The 20,771-nt window shown below is 42.4% G+C and overlaps 1 long non-coding RNA gene across 1 annotated transcript; it reads right to left on the bottom strand.

The window, feature by feature from the left end:
* Positions 1-6,277: 6,277 nt before the first annotated feature.
* Positions 6,278-10,449, bottom strand: LOC111941632 (uncharacterized). Its single transcript, XR_002870165.2, has 3 exons — positions 7,617-10,449; positions 6,663-6,747; positions 6,278-6,423 (listed from the first exon to the last, which is right to left on the bottom strand). It is a non-coding gene; the product is annotated as an uncharacterized LOC111941632 (long non-coding RNA).
* Positions 10,450-20,771: the final 10,322 nt, after the last annotated feature.

A 20,771-nucleotide genomic window follows, 5' to 3' on the forward strand; every position in this document is an offset into this window, starting at 1 on the left:
TAGCTGAGCCATATGAAATCTAGTTAGTCATTACTGCTCGATCTTTGCTGACAAAGTGAAAAGAGCACTCCTGGTCCAAGGTTATTGATGGGGTTTTACATTATTTGAACAGAACCATGGACTTGTGGTCACAGACTTCCCATTGGTGCTGATGTGTTCCTCCAGTGCCAGTTTAGATTCTGACAGCTTGAGGAAACATGTGGAGCAAGCTGGGATGAGGATTCCTATTTTATTCCTATATTATTCCTATTTATTGCTGTGATTTATTTATTTATTTAGTTAGTTAGTTATATTTCCAAAAAGTGAAACTCAAGCTACAACTTTAACAGAAGAAAATATCTCACAACATTTTTAACCCTTTGAAAGAGCAATAGTATTTACTGTAAGGTGTCACTGGGCACAACAGGATTGGACTATATGATCTGTAAAAGTCCCTTCCAACCCAAACTTCTGTGATTATATGATTCTATCAGAAAGTTGCAACACAGCTTTATAAATGGTTTAACAGAATAAGAAATCAAGAATGAAACTGAGGAAGTGAAAACAAATAAATTTTATCTCGTTAGATTTACATAAATTAATTTGATTCAATTGAACTGTCATGTGTTTTTTAAAGGGTGATTTGTATTTTGTATTTAAAATAATGGATCAACTTTGTAGTACATATTGATGCTGGAACAACTGCATTTTCTGGCTGACAGCTCTTATCCAGACTTCTGAAACGTTCAGAAAACCTGTTTACCTGTACTTCTAAATAGAAGTAAAAGTATTTAGAATCTTTAAAAACTGTTTGGATTGCAAAATAATGGAAGATCAGTACATTGCCACACCAGTGTGCAAGAGGCCTAGTGCTGCTGACAGGCTGCTGTGACAACTCCTGGACATGATATTATTATTAGACATGATTCATTAGCCCTGTGGAAACTCCCCTTGCCTGGCCCATTTCTATGGGCAGCTCAGCTCTTATCCATCATCCATCTGCTCTGGCCCAGGCATGGGACTGTCACCATCAACCAGCAAGCCAACTGTCATCATCAAGCCAGGGTGACCTGCAAATTATCAAGGATGACTACATGTGTCTGGGTTAATGGTCAGTGGGGACCAAGGGGGCTCTCTCCTTGATCCTGTGAGTGAGAGGCAAGGGCTGGAGGAGGGGTAGGGACATCTTGCAGTTATATTTCAACAGTTATATTTGCCTTTGGTGTCAGCAAGAGGGTTCAGATGCTTATGACCATGAAATTCTCTTAGAGAACTGAAGCCTGCCTGAAAGAAATGGGATCCGTCTGACCAAGCACAGAAAAAGTATCTTTGGCAACAGGGTGGTCAGTCTGATACAGAACTGCAAACTAGGATCTGTGGGGTGGAGAGAGAATCACCAAAACAAGGTAAGAAAGTGGTAGACAAACAAAGAACATGGGGCAAATGAAGGGAGCTTGTTGTCAACAAAACAGGGCTAAAGAGGGTCCGTGACAGGAACACATCACATGAAGAAGGAAGACCCTACCAGAGAGAGTTATGGAGGAAGCTTTCATATTCTTTTTGGGAAATCAGCATGTGGGGCTCCTGCTCTGAAATCTCCTACACCAACACATGCCATGTGGGACATGATCAGGAAAAATGAGGGTTCTGTTGTGCTTTAGCAGAGTTATGCCATCATTGGGATCATGGAAAGGTGGTGATATATCTCACAGATACTGCACTAAGTGACTATCAGCTCTTCAGAAAGGACAATTGTGAATGCAATGAGGGGGACATGTGAAAGAAAGCAAGGCTCTGACTGGTGACAGGCACTGAGGCCAGTGGGAAAACCGGGGCAGGGTGTACTTAGTTGTGGTAGAGTTGAAAAGTTAGGGAATTTTTAAACGATCTGTATACAACCTTAAATCCATGGTGCCTGAAGGGATGGATCTGTGAGAGCTAAGGGAGATAGCTGGTGTCATTGCAGAACCTCTCTTGATTAACTCTGAAAGATTGTGGTGATAGGAAGAGGTTCCTTAGGACTGGAAGAAAACAGATGTCACTCCTTTATCAGGAAGGGGAAGAAGGAATGTCCTGGAAACTACAGCTCTACCAGCCTCACACTGATCTGTTGGAAGGTGATGGAGTATATATTCTAGGAAGCCATTTTCAAGTGTGTGGAGAAGAAAGTGGTGACTGTTAGTAGTCACCATAGATTTACAAAAGGGAAAGCCATGGCTGTCCAGCCTGATAGCTTCTACAATGAAAAGACTTAATGGAGAAGGAGAGAAAAAGGGCTGTTTCCTTAACTATAAATAAGGCTTTCAACATTACCTCCCATAAAATACTCCTAGAGAAGATGACGGAGTGGATAAATTAATTGAGAGCTGATGAAACAATGAGTCCAGAGTGATGTTAAGAGTGACAGGAAGTCTGGCTAGTGGCAGTGACTAATGGCGCACCTTAGGGACCCATACCATGGTCAATATCCTTTACCATTTTTTGCTAATAGCCTGGATGATGGGGCAGAGTTAATTTTCAAAAATTAATTAATTAATTAATCAACAAATGTGTGAGGATGTAAATGTGCTGCCTGGTAGAAGGAACAGGCTGGAAAACTGAACAAAGAGGTGCCTCATGTAGTTCAACAAAGAGAAATGTGAGGCCCACCTTTTGGAGAGGACTTATTCCAGTCACCTGTACAGTCTGCAGAATAATGGGCTGGGAAGTAACTTTGCAGATCAGGAACTCAGCATCCTGGTGGATTAAAGCTGAACATGAGCCAGGAGTGTGTTCATATCGCAGAGAGGGCTGATTGTCTTTGGTCTAAATTTAGAGATGCCATTAGCGAGGTGTAATCCTGCCCTTTGCTGAACACTGATATGACACATCTGGACTGCTGGGTACAACTAGGTGCTTCTCTGTACAAAAGATATGGTCTTACTGGAAGAGGTCATTAAAATGCTGGAGACACAGGAGTATCTAGTCATACAGGGAGAAGCTGAGAGCATTGGGCTGTCCTTTCTGGGGAAAGGGAGGTTTAGGGGTGATCTTTTCAGTGTGTATAAATACCTGATGAAAAGGAACAAAGACTTCAGAGCCAGTCTTTTTGGTTTTGTTCTCCTTCTTTCCCACTTCCCTTACCCTTGGGAATTTCACAATGGTAAGCAGTGAGCTAATTAGAGTATATGGCAGAAGGTTATTCAGGATGTCCATCCTGAACCTCCGGAAGAATTCCTTCAGAGAAACAGTGAATGAACATTGAAATGGACTGCCTAGGTATTATGAGTAAGACGTGGTGGTTGGCTCATGCAAATGAGGAGGAGTTGTTGAGTGTGGTGGGGAGAGGTTCTGTTGGGGTTGGCATTTCTTTTGACATGTACTTTTGTTGTTCCAGTGTGGTTTTGAACCCTTTTCCATTCTCCCTTCAATTCTCCCCCCTGAGGTGGCTGCTGGCATCTCTGGCTGACGGGACTGTAGTGCCTTTTGGAGGAGGGAATGTGCTTGCCCCTTGTGGAAAGTGGCAGGGAGTGGGCGACTGTGGGAAACTAATTAGATGGGAGAGATCATATGTGGGACCAGGTTCCTGAGATGGAGGGAATAAACCTGAAGCCCTTGGGAAGAGGGGTGCTGGGGGGATGCTGATGGAGTCATCCTGCCTTAGACTTATAAGGTCCTGTCCCTGGTCTGTGTTCATGATTGGACCTTTGCCCTCAGATATCCTCTGAGGGTCCTATCTACCTTCATCCTGTGGCAAAACTCACCACACTGCTTGGCTCGGAAGGAGCACCTCAAACCATTTGGTCTCTATGAACATTAAAATCTATCTTGGGGTTCTCCATTGCATCCAGCCCTCTATTATTGCCACACCACCTGGCCAGACAAGGTGTAACCCAGGTCCTGGGTTACAAAGAGCTGACTGCAACAGGGGAAGCCTGTTGCTGGGAGGCCTGGCAGGGCAGCATTGCACCACCAATCAAGTGCAAGAAGAGCTCCACCAATGAAAGCCACAGAAGGACATATAAGGACTGCTTATAAATATTAATAAGGCTGATGTGATCTTGGGTTATAAAAGGCAGAGACACCATTTTGTGGGTGACCCTCTGGTGAGTAGAAATAATAGAAATAGTCTCCCAGCACTGTCCCCCTTTTCTTTGTAATTTTTGTGGGTTCTAATTAAATTTTATTTACTCATTCCTGCCCAGGGTTTGGGTCATTTATAACACTAAGGAAGTGGTGGAGTCACTATCCTTGGAAATGTTCAAGAAATGACTGGATGTTCAAGAAAGGACTGGCATTCAGTCCTCTGGTCTGGCTGACAAGGTGGTGATCAGTTGTTGCAGCTGCAAGGGATAAAACATGACTCCAAGGTTCATGTAGTAATAGCAGATTTTATTATTAACATCTATGTTTTATATGGTTTTCAAAAAATCTCATGTTTGGTCCCAATTGGCTAGAAATTCGTTACCCCCCAGCTCACTGGCCAATAGCTACCTGCATACATGCTTGTCAGGGATTGGCGGCCATTCATTGTTTGCATTTGAATCTCTTGGCCTCTCAGTGTCTTCTTCATAGAAATGCTTACTTCTTTTCCTGTGATGGCATGGGCTCATTGACTTATGGTCAGGGTTAATTATGACTGTGAGGCTTCCAGGCCAGCTTTTAGCTGTCACAATCAGTCACAGGTTGGACTTGATGATCTTGAGTGTCTTTCCCAACCTAACTGACTCAGTAATTCTATGAAAATAATTTTTGATTAAACACAAGAAAACAAATTCTTTGGTGTGAGGGTGGTCAAGCACTGGAACAGTTTGTTCAAGAGAACTCATGGTGCCACTGCCCTCCGAGGTACTCAAAACCAGACTTGACATGGTCTGGAGCAACCTACTCTAGGTGAGCCTGCGATGAGACAAGGGACTAGACAAGATGACCTCCAGAGTTCTCTGTTAACCTCAGCCATGCTGTGATCCTGGGATTTTCCTGAGACACAACGGACAGAAGACCTGATCTCTGGAGTCTACATCCTGCTGGCCACAGTGTCAAAAGATGGAAGCTGGAGAAAAAAATCCTTGTGGGCACAGTCTTGCACCAGAAAGAGGCAGAAATAATGTCCCTTTTCTAGAGCCAGTCCTCTTCACTGTGCAGTTAGAGTAGAAGAAATGACCTTTCCCTTGTAAAAAGACTCAGTTACCATGAAGGGTCACTGTTGATCAACCATAGACCTCAGCTCACTAATTGCAGTCTTGTTGGGCACAGGAATGTGTAGTAGAGCCTGTTTCTTTTTTATTATCTTTTAATTTAGAAATAGCTGAAGATCAAATATGGACGAATACACATTATTATTGCCACTTTATTTATAACTCATAGGAGAACACTGTATTTGACCTGAAGCCATGGAAAAGGCTTCGAAAATTGGGTGATAGAACTGAGATTGCGGGTATGTAGTTTGAATAGAAGTGTGTTATATCACATGGTGGAAAATTTAGAGTTTAAGGTTTTGGGATATAGTAATACATATTTTGAGGTGCCCCTGCCCAGGGAGACAAAGATTTAGTTTCAGATAAGCATTGTTAAAGTGAGACGTGTGGCTTTAAAGCCTGGGAACAGTAAATTCCACCCTCTGCTTCAGGGGATGGGGAGAGTTTGGGAAGAGTTGCCCCACCCCAAACCCTTGTGGGGTGGCAGCCCAGGGTGATCTGATTGGTTTTGTGCCCCTGGGGTTTCTCCCTTGCTATGTTCCTATTAGACCACATCCTTTAACTCCGCCCTGGTTCTGTCCTACTAAACCCACCACCTGCCTCTGTTCGGGGTTCTCTGTCTCTGGATTTAAGCTGAATTTGTTCCTATGTTGAATAAATGGTTGCCTGAGCAGAAGCCTGTCTCATTGAGTCCCTTGCTGGTTACCAGTAACTGTAGGCTCCCTGGATGTGATCCTGCAGCTGCAAAAGGCTACAATATATGTGGCAAGATGGAGGTTTTAGGGCATAGGCTTGTCTTGCTTTTTCATCTTCCTCTTCATGGGTTTGGGTGATACTGGGTGGAAAGGTCTGCAATGCAGAACACGGGTGTTTGGTTATTCAGCTAAAAGTAAAAATAAATTAGCATTCTACAGTTGGGTAACTCACACTTAGAAGGCAATGTAGAGAAAGATCTGTGGCTCCATTTTTACTCTGTTAGCTTGATGTGCTGTAGAACTCACAGTCTGTGACACTCTAATATAGATAAGAAATACTAAACATCTAAGTCCAAACAGGAATACCGTCTCTTGCACATTAATTCCAACCCTGAGAAGAACCAGATAAACCATGAGACATTCTGCTTATCTTCTTCACTCTTGCTTTAATTTTTTTGCTAGCTTAGGGTCAGATGTTGCTATTCCCACATAAAGTGAGCAGGTCATTCTTACAGGAGCAGGTCCACTTCAGTCAATAAAGTCCATTTAGTTTAACTGTTACAACAATTAACCTGAAATGGAAAAAAAATAAGGAAAGTCATGATGCTTCACAACTTTTACAAGCCTGTTCTGGCCTTTACTCCAGGAATTTTCATAACTTCTAAGAAAAATACTCATGTCTGAGTATATACTTGTACTCTGAGTATATATTCATACTCTGAGTAAATGCCAGAGGCAAAATACATTTGGAAGAGACTTCACCTCAGCTACTGAAACCTGTGATATGAAAGCAAAGCCTGTTGTTCCCGACCTGGGGTTAGGTTCCATGGTGGGGGCAGGAAGCTCTGCACAAGGGCTGTTCTCTCTATGTCACCTCTGACAACAGCAGCCACAACCTGGAACAGCAAAGGAGCCACCAATCTCTCTCTCCTCAGGGGAGCTGATAGTGCAGCAAACTGAAAGACAACTTTTTATCATGCCATCTGCTAGACACTGGCTCCCTATGAGGAGGAACCTTGGTGGGCTGGTTGTAATGTAGGGTTGAGATGGCACCGGGGGAGTCAATGTTCAGCAGAGGCATAAATGCCAGTATCCATTAGTGCCAAAGCAATGAGGGGTAAGACCACATGTCACAGTCACTAGTGAGTGGTGAAGCTCTGAACAGGACTCCTGAAACTTCACTTGAATTTTCATCCAAAGGCTCTGATCTGAGATAGTTTTCCAGCAGGGAAAAATCTGCTTTTCTCCCAGCTCTGTAGTGATTACAAACCAAAAGTGCAGCAGCAGCTGTCTATGCATCTTTCTAGTTTCTTCCTCCCTGAGGCACAGAACCTTCTACACAGAGATTTCTAAAAAAAAGTAAATTCACTGCATTCTCTAGATTTCCCTTCTAGTTCTGGAAGTAATCTTTTCTGATAGGAGAAAAATCTTAACCTCAAAGTCAAACCTCAAAAACCTTAACCTCCCTTAACCTCAAAGTGAAAACCAATGTTTTCATTTCTCATTGTTATTCTCACATATAAAAGTTTAAAAAAGAACACTAGCAAACAAATTTAGGTCAAATGGTAAAAGCAATACTGGCATAGCTGATGCTGTTTAAACACTTAATATTCTAATCCTTCTATTGCAAGAGCAAGGAAGTCAAGTCTTTTACTGACCGGGGGTTTGGACAGGCTTGACAGGTATGCCAATGCAAACTTCACCGAGTGCAACAAAGCAGTGTGAAGTCCTACACCTGGATTGGGACAATCTCAGACACACCTACCAGTTGGGTAGAGAAGTGATGGAGAGTACTCTGTGGAGAAGGACTTGGAGGTGATGAAAAACCCAACATGAGCCATCAGTGCGTGCTGGCAGCTGAGAAAGCCAAAGGAATTCTGGGCTTCATCTGAAGAAGTGTAAGTTCATCTGAAGAAGCAGGTTAAAGGAGGGGATTCTCCTCCTCTAGCCTTGTGAGACTCTACCTGGATCACTTCATACCATTGTAGTGCACCCACTGTAAGAAAATAAGAAGGATTTGGAACTGTTGGAGCAAGTCCAGAGGAGGCCATGAGGTTGATAAGAAGACTGGAGCACATGCCCTATGAAGACAGGCTGAGAAAGATGGGGCTGTTCAGCCTGGAGAAGAGAAAGTTGTGTGGAGATCCTATAGCAACCCTCCAGTATCTAAAGCATGTTTCTGGTACCTACAGGGAATCAGAAGAGGGATTCTCCATCAAGAACTGCAGTGACAGGACAAGGAGGAATGAGGGAAAATTGAAAGAGGTTAATCCAATTTATGTTAACTATTAGGAAGAAATTTTTTACTCTGAGGGTGGTAAGATACAAGAACAGGTTGCCCAGGGATGTTGTGAATACCCCAAGCTTGGCGGTGTTCAAGGCCAGGTTGCATAAGGCCCAATCTAGTGGCAGGTGGCCCTGCTTTTAGTGGGCTTTGGACTAGATAATCTTTAAGCTCCATTTGAATACCTTAACATTCTATGATTCTATGACTCTACACCTGCTGCCTGAGGGCCCTTCTCAATCAGTCTCTACTTCTGGATGTTAATGGACAGCCTAAGCTTTGCCCTTGGACGTGATGGTGGGGAACAATCAGGGAGAAGTTCATTCTCTTTCATGGTAATGGTAGTGATGGCTGAGCTGGATGCCCATCAGTACTGCCTGACCTCAGGGCTGTGGCCAGGCCAGGGATGGAACTGGATGATGCTGTTCACACAGAGAAAGGGATATTGGAGAAATCACCAGAGCAAATGTGTTGCCATGTCTTGCTCACGATGTGAAATCTATGTATATTTTCACTAAGTGTACCAACTAATGGAGTGAGAGACATAAAAGATTACTGAAGTCCACCTGAAGTAATTCAAACCTATCCTGAGAGAGGTCATGATAGGTAAGATGAATTTCTATGTTTCCTTTCCTTTACAATACCAACCTTTGTGATCCACAGCCATAAAATGATCCGCAATCTGGAGAGCCAACAAGTGGTCAGCAAAACCCATTCACCCTTCAACAGTACCATTTAGCCTATGAGCAAATCTGATGGAGAATGGAGACTGACTGTGGACTATCGTGCCTTGAATGAAGTGACTCTGCCTCTGAGCGCTGCCATGCCCAACATGCTGGAACTCCAGTACAAGCTGGAGTCCAAGGCAGCAAAGTGGCATGCCACACTTGACATTGCCAATGCCTTTTTCTCCATTCCTCTGGCAGCAGTATGCAGGCGTCAGTTTGCTTTCATCTGGAGGAGCATGCAGTACACCTAGAACCAACTGCCCCAGTGTTGTAATGCATTAAGAAATATGGTATAATCTTGAGACATACCCTCTGATCTCTAGAGTGTTAGTTCCTTCCCCTGGCTACTCCTTTCTAGTTTTTCCTTATTGGTTGTAACCTGCTCTCCCTTCCCCTTCTCTCTCGATTTAAAAGGCAGCATGGGATTGGATTCTTCCCCTTTTCTGCACCAAATTCCCCTGATTAAAGCTGGGACCCTGTCCCACAGGAAAAGAGCCTCATTTTATTCCCTAAATCCTTGGAATTATTAACTCCCCCCATCTCTGGGCCACAGCTGGGTGGACCGCAGTAGCAGGGGGGCTGGGGGATATTTAAACAATAGCACCCCAGGGGTGGAAACATGGCCTCAACATCTGCCATGGACTGATCCAGTCTGCAGAAGAAAACAGTGAAGCTCCAAAGGGTCTGCAGTACATCAATGACATCATTGTGTGAAGGAACATGGCAATGGAAGTATTTGAGAAAGGAGAGAAGATCATCCAGATTCTGCTGGAAGCCAGTTCTGTCATCAAGAAAAGCAAAGTCAAAGGACCTGCCCGAGAGATCCAGTTCCTGGGGGTAAAGTGGCAAGACAGATGGCATCAAATTCCCACTGAAGTCATCAATAAATTCACTATGATATCTCCACTGACCAGCAAAAAGGAAATTCAAACTTTCCTAGGCAATATAAGTTTTTGGAGAATGCGTATTCCTGAGTACAGTCAGACTGTGAGTCCTCTTATCTTGTGACCCACAAGAGGAACAATTTCCAGTAGGGCCCTAAACAGCAATAAGCCTTTGCCCAGATCAAGCAAGAGATGGCTCATGCAGTAGCCCTTAGCCCAGTCAGGATGGGACCAGAAGTGAAGAACGTGCTTTACTCTGCAGCTGGGAACAATGGCTTGTCCTGGAGTCTTTGGCAGAAGGTGCCTGAGGAGACTTGAGGCCGACCACTGGGATTCTGGAGCTGAAGTTACAGAGAGTCTGAAGCCAGCTGCACTCCCACAAAGAAAGAAATCTTTGCTGCCTATGAAAGAGTTCAAGCTGCCTCAGAGGTGGTTGGCACAGAAGCACAACTCCTCCTGGCACCCTAACTACCAGTGCTGAAATAGATGTTTAAAAGAAAAGTGCCCACCATGCCACTGATAGCACATAGAGCAAATAGATTGTCCTCATCATTCAATGCACCCATATTAGAAACCCAAATCACCCTAAGATTTTAGAAATAATTGCAAACTGGCCAGAAGGTGAAAACTTCAGTCTCACTGACAAAGAAGAGAAATGAGACAAAGAAGTGACACGGGCTGAAGAAGCTTCACTGTACAACCAGCTACCAGCAGAAGAAACACACTACACTCTTCACCAACAGTTCCTGTGACATCATAAGGATGAACTGGAAGGAGAAAGCAGCCATATAGATCCCCACACAATAGGCTGCAGAAGCTACTGAAGGAGAAGGTGGATCAAGTCAACTCAAAGATGTTCAACTGGCCTTAGACATTGCTAAAAAAGAGAAGTAGGCAAAGCTCTACCTCTACACTGATTCACAGATGGTAGCCAGTGGTCTGTAGAGTTGGCTAGAATGATAAAAAAAAGGCGAATTAGCAACGTAGAGGGAAACAAATCTAGGCTGCTAATAAGTTAAAAGACATTGCCACTCAGGTAGAGAAGCTATCTGTGAAAGTCCATCATGTCCCCAAGGATCAGGCTAATGAAGAGCACCAAAACAATAAAAAAATAGATCAAGCTGCAAAGACAAAATTGTCAAAGATAGACTTAAACTGGCAATACAAGAAAGAGTTGTTCCTAGCTTGATGAGCCCAAGATGCCTCAAATCATCAAGGCAGAGATGCCACCTATAATTAAGCACAAGACCAAGGGGTAGATTTAACCATAGGTGGTATTTCTCAGGTTATCAATGACCTGTGAGACATGTGCTATAATCAAGCAGACCAAGTGGTTGATTGATACTTTAGTAGGCGGTACTCCAGATATAAGTATAGAAAGGCCTGACAGATTGACTACATCACACTGCCTCAAACCCACCAAGGCAAGCACTATATGCTCACAATAGTAGAAGCCACCACTCAATGGCTGGAAACCTACCCTGTGCCTCACACCACTGCCCAGAACACCATCCTAAGCCTTAAAAAACAAGTCCTTTGGAGGCATGGTACCCCTGAGAAGATTAAGAAGATTAGTCTGACAACAGGACTCATTTCAAGAATAGGCTTATAAACACCTGGGCTAGAGAAAACAGCACTGAATGACTGTACCATGTGCCTTATCATACACCAGTGGCTGGGAAAGTTGAATGGTGCAATAGCCTGCTTAAAACCAGCTTCTAAGCACTGTGTGGGGAGACTTCCAAGAACTGAGAAATCAATTTAGAAAAAGCCACATAGTTAGTGAACATGCAGAGTTCCACTAAACCAAGCAAACCCTGCCCAATCTGAGCCCTTGAGAGTAACAGATACTGATAAAGTTCCATTAGGACATATGAGTAGCATGCTAAGAAAAAAATTTAGGCTAATTCTGCCTCTAGCAAAGACAATCCAATCTATGGGGCTGTCTTCAGTCAGAGACCAGGTTGCACCTGGTGGGTGATGCAAAAAGATAGAGAGACCCAGTGCATACCTTAAGGGTACCTTATTTTAAGGTGAACTACCCCTGACACTGTGCTTGCATCTATACTTGCATATAAATGTGTATATAATTAAAGTAGTGAATGTTTGTATATAATTTAAAGGTTTAAAATTTGATATAACATATTAGTATGAGAAAAAGTCAGGGTAGATAATGTTAGTGCTTAAGTGTCTTACCTTTCATTCCTTCTCACCTATAGAATTTTCCCCATTAATTGCAGAAAAACCTGACTGTTAGTACTTGTTAAGTGCTTGAGAAGATAAAAATTTAGCTAGACCAAGGAGAAAAAGAAGTAGGTAAAAAAGAAGGCAGAGGCGGCTGCTAGATGGCTCACTTCTTCAGCTTCAAAGTAGAATTCACCATAACCCATAACCCAGAAGGATCATCATCTTCATCTTCTTTCTTCTTCTTCTTTCTTCTTCTTCTTTTTCTTCTTCTTTTTCTTCATCTTCATCTTCTTTGTCTTCATCTTCTTCATCTTCTTCTTTGTCTTCTTCTTCATCTTCTTCATCTTCGTCTTCTTCTGATACATCTTGTCCAGCCTGGGATTTCTGCTCATTCCTGCTGTTCCAGCTAAGTGTTCCTCGGAGTCCTGCTGGGGTACCAAGGTCGACTCCCTGCAAAAAGTTTGTGATGCAAAAGCTCTCCTCCATCCTTTCCCATCTCAGCTGAGAAGGCTGTCACAGAGTCCCTGGTTCTGTTTTGTTATTAATAAAGTTAATAGTTACTGTTATTCGTGTTATTGTTATTTGTTTGCCTTATTTTATATACTAGAAAATAAATGTTATTCCTATCCCCATATCTTTGCCTAAAAGCCTCTAAATTTCAAAATTATAATAATTCAGAGAGAGAGTTTACATTTTTCTTTCCAAAAAAATCTCCTACCTTCCCTAACAAACACCTGTCTTTCAAAGCAAGACACCTTTACAATACCAACCTTTGTATAGGTTGTATACTCACCTAAATATATAGGTTGTATATAACCTAGGAGAGTGTCTCCTTTGGTCTCTCTTCTAAAAATTTGCTTAAGCAGTGATAGTTTGATGGTGTCTTGATGAATGCACTAACTCTCTGAGGGCTACAGGTATGTCAGATCTTGCAGCAGCTGTTAGATATTTCTTGGTCCTTTGAAAAAAGCTCTGGAATTAAACACTGTAGGCAAGGGAAAGCATTTTGTGGAGATTTTTGTGATGGAAAATGAACAATTCTAACTTCAGTAAGGTAGTGCCATCAATACTTTTTTGAAAATCTTCATTTTCTATCAAAAGTTCTAGCTTTCTGTACTGTTCTCATTAATAGCTGCAGACAAAATGATGGGATGTTGATGAAAAAATGATGAAAAAATTTCCTGGATGCAAAAGGCAGATAAAAGAATATACATATTTTTCAGATCAAAGCATTAGTTCTGCATGTACAGATATTCCATCCCTTACATCAGAGAATGTCTCTTGAGAAAGACATGCATGGTCAGATTTGTAAGTCTGTCCCATCCCTTTTTACTAGTTCTTCTCACTCCAGCCTTTCTCCAGATGTCTTCTTGCTTTTTTAATCTCTTAGGTTTCCTTTGCTGATCTGATGTTTCCTCTTCAAATCTCAAGTCAATGCTGCTTTGCAGTTCCATGCCCCACAATCAGGTGTTTTCTCTTGCCAGCAAAAAGCTGCAGCCTCTGAGCATCAAAGTCTGGTCATCATGGACTGTGGAGTCTTGGGATGAGACCCTGAGCCCACAGAAGATATGTTAAAATTGAATGAGGGTCACATGGATTTTTTTCTGTAACTCTGCTCAAAGAACTTCAGATTCAGCAAATGCTTTGAAACAGAAGGCTTTTGGAAAGTGGTTTTGAAAGGCTTGCACAGTAATGTTTTGATCTAATTGAGAAACTGAAGTAAATTCTGTTGCCAGTAAAACTTAATTCTAAATATTCAAAAGCAAGAGATCTTACCAAATTAAAAATAACTCAATAATATTCTTGTCATAGGCTTTGTCAGCCCTGTCTGAGCACCAGGAAGGTATGTTCCTTAATAAGGCCCTTCCTGGTGACAGATAGGTGCAGTCATCATTCGTGTCCTGTTCCCTAATCGCTTCTGTTCCATTAGTGGGCTGGAAAGACTTTAACCAGTGAAAAAGTGTCAAGCTTATCCCTTCTCATAGAGGCCAGTGCTGCAGCCAAGCCTGGGTGATCACAAGGGACCAGACTGAGCACCCAGCTGTGTGGTGCAGAGGCTAACTATTGCCATGACACCATGTCTGCCTTCACCTGAGCCACAGCAAGGTATTCTTGGGACAGAAGTAACAAAGGAATGTTAAACAGAGAGTGGTGCTTCTTCAAAGAAGGAAAATTTTATTACCAAAATAAAAAATAGTACTTCTTCCTTTGGTTGTATCAGCTAACTAACATTTTCAGAGATATAGTGAGAACCAACTTTTTGCTCCCTGCTGAAATAAATAATTTTGAAGTCTTGAAAGAGCAAGTGCATGAAACATGGAATTCATTTACTAAAAATAGATGGGCAGGATTATTTTTTTTATACAAAAGCATTACTTCTTAGAAGAAATACCAAATAAAACTGCCTGTGAAAATGTAATCTAGTAAAGGTGTGTTGATGCATTTCCCTCCAGAATTATGGGACACCTCTCTGATAATATCTCTACACATTTTTAATAATTTTTTAGATTTCACTTTTTCTGCTCTGTAGCTAATGGTGGCTGAACCATTTAGGGTAACATCCTGCTTGAGCCAGAAGCAGTTTCACTCACTGACATACCTGGATAGCTGTAGAAGACAGACAACAAGAATGCTTCCTGGAGAAACATGGTTGCACCACGCCCCATGGCTCAAGTAGTCAGGTTCATACAATCATGGAATTGTTAAAGTTGACAAGAGTTCTTCGAGCCCAGCCATAAAACCAGCACCACCATGTTACCACTAAATTATATTTCAGCTTGTTGCTTTTTCTTACTAATCCTGGCTGTCATTTCTCTGCCTCTAAAAATGCTACTGTGACCAGTCTGTTCTAAGTGGCAAGGGTTTTTTTCACACTCAGGTTTTCATCCTCAGAGTTTCTAAAGATACTAGCACCATGCAAGGCTGACAAGATGAATTCTGACAAAAGATAATTGCACAAGTCCTTTGTTGCTGAGCCCTTTCAGTGCCCCAACACTGTCAGTTTCCATTTTGTTCAAATGTATGTGTCAAAGGTGCCGACCACACACAGGGAGAGGTGCTTGGCCAAAGCCGTTTTGAAGATTGGAACAAGTGTGTTCTTATGGTTTTGGTTTTTTTTAAGCAAATTGGATGGATGGATGGATGGATGGATGGATGAATGGATGGATGGATGGATGGATGGATGGATGGATGGATGGATGGATGGATGTTCCAAAGTGTATCTCAGGCAAGCTAATGCCTCCTGTGAGGGACAAGATTGGACATGCTGCAAGCAGAGCAGCCCTGGGTGGTCCCACAGGGGTTGTGGAATCCATTCTGTGTGATGGAGCCACACCTTCCTCCAATATAGGCATGAGTTCTGCAGAGGGAAGCTGACTGCTCTGACAGCAGTAGCACAGCTCTCTGGTCAGCACCGTGCAGCTTGACATGGGGCTGGGCTATATCTCAGCTAGACCCAGTACACACATGTGATAGATTGGTACTCAAGAGAAAAAAAAAAAAAAAGGTAAGAAAACATCTAAGGAAGTTAAGGCTGCTGGAGGCTGATGGGAGTTTTTCTCCTGGCCAATAACTCACCATTTCTGAGAATTGACAGTAGTTCTGACCATTGAAAAGTGAGATCAATCTGTGAACACCACCTTAAAACCTATGTCCAGGAATTTCTGGCTCTCTTTGGTTTCTGGTTTTGAAAGGTAAGAGAACTCCAGCTGGCTCCCATCCCCTCCCCAGGCCATGCGGTCCGGGCAGGGGCTGGGCTGGGCCTGCCATGGTCCCTGAGCAAGGGATGGAGGCTGGAGAGCTTCCCCCCCAGGCTGGGACTGGGGTCTGCTGCAGCCTCCCAGAAAACCTCTGGGGTGGCTGAAGATTTTCCCCGTTGGGGAGGCTCTAAGCGCCTATGAGCTGAAACCTGGCGCCAGGAACACCTGCTGCGGCTTGAGCCAGATTTTAACCCTTTCATTACCCAGATTAGACTTGCAGATTAATCCTTTTCCCAGAAAGAGGGGAAGAGAGAGCGATCAACATGTAAAGAGACAACATAAACTGTCAAAGACAGTGAAGGAAGGAATTAAGCCTCAGATGGGGAGAGAATAAGGAGATGCCTTAATAAGCTGAAATATTCTTTTGTTAAAGCTATGGAGATGGACAATAACGTTCTGGCAAAACTCCTTTAGTTCATGAAAGAGTATTTTGGGGGGAATGGAGTATTTCAAAGTGCAGATCTGAGCAAAAGTAATTCATTGATAAAGCTAAGTAAGTGGTGAAATGGTTGTGATCCTATGAGATGCTGGAAGAGAAAAGGAAAAGTGAGAGTTGTTGTAGATTTGTGGCCCTTAAGAGACAAAGAGAAAACTTCTGTTTCCAGAGATTGATCATAAAGACAGATGAAGAGTAATTTTGCCTTTGAATAACTCACCCTTAAAATGACACCCCATTAATACACTCCAGAGTGGTGTGAAATGGGAGGAAAGGACCGATGGCAGAGTTTTCCAGGTAGCTGGCATGAGAGAAATAGAAAGCCATGAGAAAATAGGTTTCTTGTGAAAAACTCCATAGATTTAATAAAATGAACTTCTTTTTCTCTACAAAGACTGATGAAAAGACTGTAGCAAAATTGTGACTGTTTTAACCATTGGGTTTTGTCTCTATGTTGTCAATTAAACAAGGGAATGGCTGGGTGGTGGGGAAAAAGGGTTTCTGGAGGTTATATTCTGGCTTCTTATTCTTGTATTTTTGTTAATAAACTTTCTTTATTCCTTTTAAGTTTTAAGCCTGTTTTGCCCTTCTCCTAATCCATATCTCACAGAAAGAAATAAGTAAATTTTCTAGGAATTTTTTAGCTAATGCTTTAAAACCACAAAAACACAGCAACACCACTATTCCTGCAGAGGAAAAAACACACAAAACCCAGCAAAACTTCAAAGAAAGGTGGTGCATATGTTTCCAACAAGAAATATGGGGAACATAGGGACAATTTTTTGCTTCTTCAGGCATCTCTTTTGGAAGAGCCCCTCCAGGGTGGGAGGACAGTGCCTGAGGCTTTGCATGGCTTTTAAGACATGTAGTCTCACAAAACAGAAATTTCCCAGTTTTACCCAAGTACAGTTTTTAACAAAATGCCTCATCTGTAGCATACTTGAGGATGTGAGTGGTCAAAGTCTACACACACACACACACACACACTTTAGGGTTATTTTATTAATTTATTTATAGTCCTCCTTCATTGTTCATAATCACTAGTGGAACTTAACATGGGTTAGAGGTGACCTTGGATGCTGAGGTAACAGCAGGACTTGGTGGTCTTAGAGGCCTTTTCCAATCTAAATGATTCTATTGTATGGTTCTGTTTCTAATGCTGCCAACTGATGGTTCTTCATCTAGAAGCAGATCTAGATTAATTTCTAGCTTTAATTAGAACCTGTCATTGTGCCATAATTTTGTTTGCTTGCTCAGGCTATTAGCCAGCTGAAGTAGGTCACGAACTTTTTCAGCATATTGTGCTTTAAAACATCAATTTCACCCAAAGAGGAAGGTTTTAGCATATGTGTTCATTTTGAGAAAGTTCTGCTAAAGAAACTTTCGAAAAATATTTTTAATTTTGGAATCTTTATTTTAAAACAAATCAGAGCAGCAGTTTGAGGTTTGGTTTGTTTTTTGAGGGAAAGAGGGGGCAGGGATTTGACAGTGTAGGAAGGATTCCCTCAGATACATTTTAATGCTTCCCATATTTTGAAGTGGTACAAAGAAATGCAAAATAAACATATGGAAAAATGTTTTAGTTTCCTCATAAAATGCCACCTTTCTGAATCAGTCACTCTGAATAGTAACTCTATAAACACTTATTTCACTCTGAATCAGAATGACAAATTCTGAAACCCTGGTGTTTCTCTTAAGCTAGAAATTGTAGATTTTGCCTGTCTGGCTAGCAACTTTCTACGCTCCACCTGCTGGGGACCTTGTTCATATCAACAATGCTGATCAGGCCAGAGGGGAGCTGGTAAAGGGCTGCTTGAGTAAATATTTCTTCCACTTCAAATCAAACTGTTAGTTTGCTATTTAAGTTTCCATGTTTCCTTGTGTTGTCTCAAGATTTCCACTCTAAATAGATGATCTCCTGCAGCATTTTGCTGCTGCTGTGATCCCAATACAAGATACTAGGCTGAATCCCAGTCCTTGCTATGACTCTACCCCAAAGAGAAGTTTACATTGGAACACCAATGGTGAGAACTAAAGGAAAGCAATTTGACCAAATCAGAGCTAAAAGCTCTGTAGCTTACAATCTGACTGCACTGTGTTGTACATCCATCCAATTTCATGGCTGTGGGATGCACTGAGGTGGGGATGCTGACAGGCAAAACTTAACTCAGTGTTCCTGATAAGGGCTGCAGGCAGGCACCAGTAAATATGCCTGTCACAGGGACCAAAGGCAGCAGGCTGTCACACTTGCAGCCCCTGGAGAGAGCCCTCTTCTCTGAGGGGCATATTACACCTGCAGCCAGTACCTGTGTTTGCAACACCCACTGTCCCAATCAGGACATTGTCCTGATGTGTTGATATGGAGAGACCCAAGCCTCAGCAGGACACATGGCTGACAGTGTCATGGGGCAGAATAGGGCAGAAGCTTGTGCATGACTGAGAAAAAAACAGAAAGAGAGGATAAATTTTAAAAAGGTGGTTTTCAATGAGATGAACTCACTGCTGTGCATCATTCTAGGAAGCCCAGGAGAGTGTCTCTGTGGAAACTGATACTGGTAAAATAAAAGATTTTCAGGCTTCAGGCACTAGCTTGAGTCTGTGGGAAAGTCAAGTACACAGCTTTCTCAGTCTGGCCTTGGAAATCATAAGGAGGAATCCAAACAATCCTTGGAAGGTGAAAAACTGTTAACAGATGATGTTTTTCTAACTTGTTATTTATTTGGAGATAATGGTCAAGGGGTGTTGTTCTAAATGTCCAATCACATTCATTGTACCAGAGTGGTGTATAAAAAGTGTGTGTTTTTAATAAACCTTCTCTATATGACCTCCGATGAAGGCTCGGAGTCTCGCATCATTATTTTGCCATCCTGAATCATAGCAATATATCTCCAGTAACTCTGATCTCCTGGGAAACACATTAAGTGGAAAAGTAAAATCAGCCTGAGTTCGACCTAAAGACTTGTGCTTATGCTGTGTGACCTTTTTTCTCTCCAGGTTAGCACTTCCGTCCTGGTTCCAACCAGTGATGGGGAAGGCATAGGGATGAGAAAACTGCTGTTGGTCTGGAAGTCCACCTGCTAGTTGGCTGACATAGCTCCAGTGGGAAGAGAAACAACTTCCCAGTCCACTCATCACTAGCACCAGGGCTGGCTAGTGACATACTTACTGCTTCCCAAAGTAATTCCACCTGCCTGCTGAGAGAAGTGGAGACATCCATGGCAGGCAGTTTGGCTTAGTTATTTCATGGATACCCTGGGACTGACAAGTAATTGATGGTTTCTTGCTTCAGTAAAATTTGGAAAAACAGGTAGAAAAAACATGGCTCTTTGCTATCCTCTGCTATCATACTCAGTCAAATCATTAACTTTACTCTCTCCCTAGCCTGCCTCCAGTTAGCCATTAATTTCAGGTGCTAAAAATGTAATTTAGTAAGTGCATGAGACCAAGAGGGAGAATATAATTCACTCCCCTGCCTCTTATGGGACCTGTACATAAAGCAAATGAACCCAGACCTGCTGTTATATAAAAGTTGGTTTAGCAGGGGAAAAAAAAATCAGTATAAGCAGACAACTGGCAAAGTCAACTGTCAAAAATACAAGCCCAAATAGACTCAGTCAAAGACACTCTATCTCCAGCTGAAAGGGCTAGGTATTTGTCAACAAGGTGTAGTTAGTTTCTGATGAAGTGCTGCAGTGTCACAACATAATGCATGCAACAATGTGGCCTTGATATAAAACCCCTTTTCCTTCACCACAGTATCCCTTCTGCATCCTCAGATTTATGTAGCATCTTGGCAATGGGCAGGAGAAATGAACAGTTAAAAGCTGTCAGAAACGCTGCTGATGATACCTCCAGATTTAACCCAAAAAGAAGGAAAATCTATTGATGCCCATTCAACCTGAAACTCTAAGAAATCATTAGTAAGCCAAGTCCAATGATGATGACAAAAGAAATTTAAGGGTGAAATGGAGTTATTGGCATTTGCTTAGATTTGGCAGTTTCGATAGCACAGGAGACAGATCTGTGCTGAAGAGCTTGCAAGAGGAACTATAGTTCAGGGTATGTACACAGTAGTGGGCTGACAACTGCTGAAGTGACATGTATTGACCAGTCCTCTCTTTGCATTGGCTGGGCTCAGCTCAGTTGGTCTTGGGTGCCTCCTGACCTGGAGTGAAATCTCTGTCCATCGTCTAGTTCATGTGCATGGGAAGGAGTAACCACTTCTTAAGATGTCTTGAGCCCAGGATGTCTGAGGGCTTCCAAGTCCCTTCTTGTCAGCAAACCTGCAGTGGGACCAATGCAATGCCTCCAAAACATGCTATTTGTCTCCTCAGACAAAATGCCATTATATCTGTTGGACAAAATTTTCACCAACTTTCTTATGATCAGGGAGGATGCTCTCATGCTTCTAGCTGAATGCTTCGTTGATGGCTTGGGTGGCCTCTATTACCCTTCTGCTGAAAAGTAAAAGTAGAATAAGCAATGTTCAGATTCAAACCAAGTTTGATGCACACAATGCTGTTTCCTTCCCTGTTACAGTATTACATGACATTCCTTATGGATTGTTGTCCCCAGTAAAGCATCAAATCTCCCAAATCCTTATGAAATGTCAGGTTTCAGCTTTATTTTAAACTGGATTGTCC

This window comes from Cyanistes caeruleus, chromosome Z, assembly GCF_971803275.1.
Source record: "Cyanistes caeruleus chromosome Z, bCyaCae1.hap1.1, whole genome shotgun sequence".
In the NCBI taxonomy this organism is placed as follows: domain Eukaryota; kingdom Metazoa; phylum Chordata; class Aves; order Passeriformes; family Paridae; genus Cyanistes; species Cyanistes caeruleus.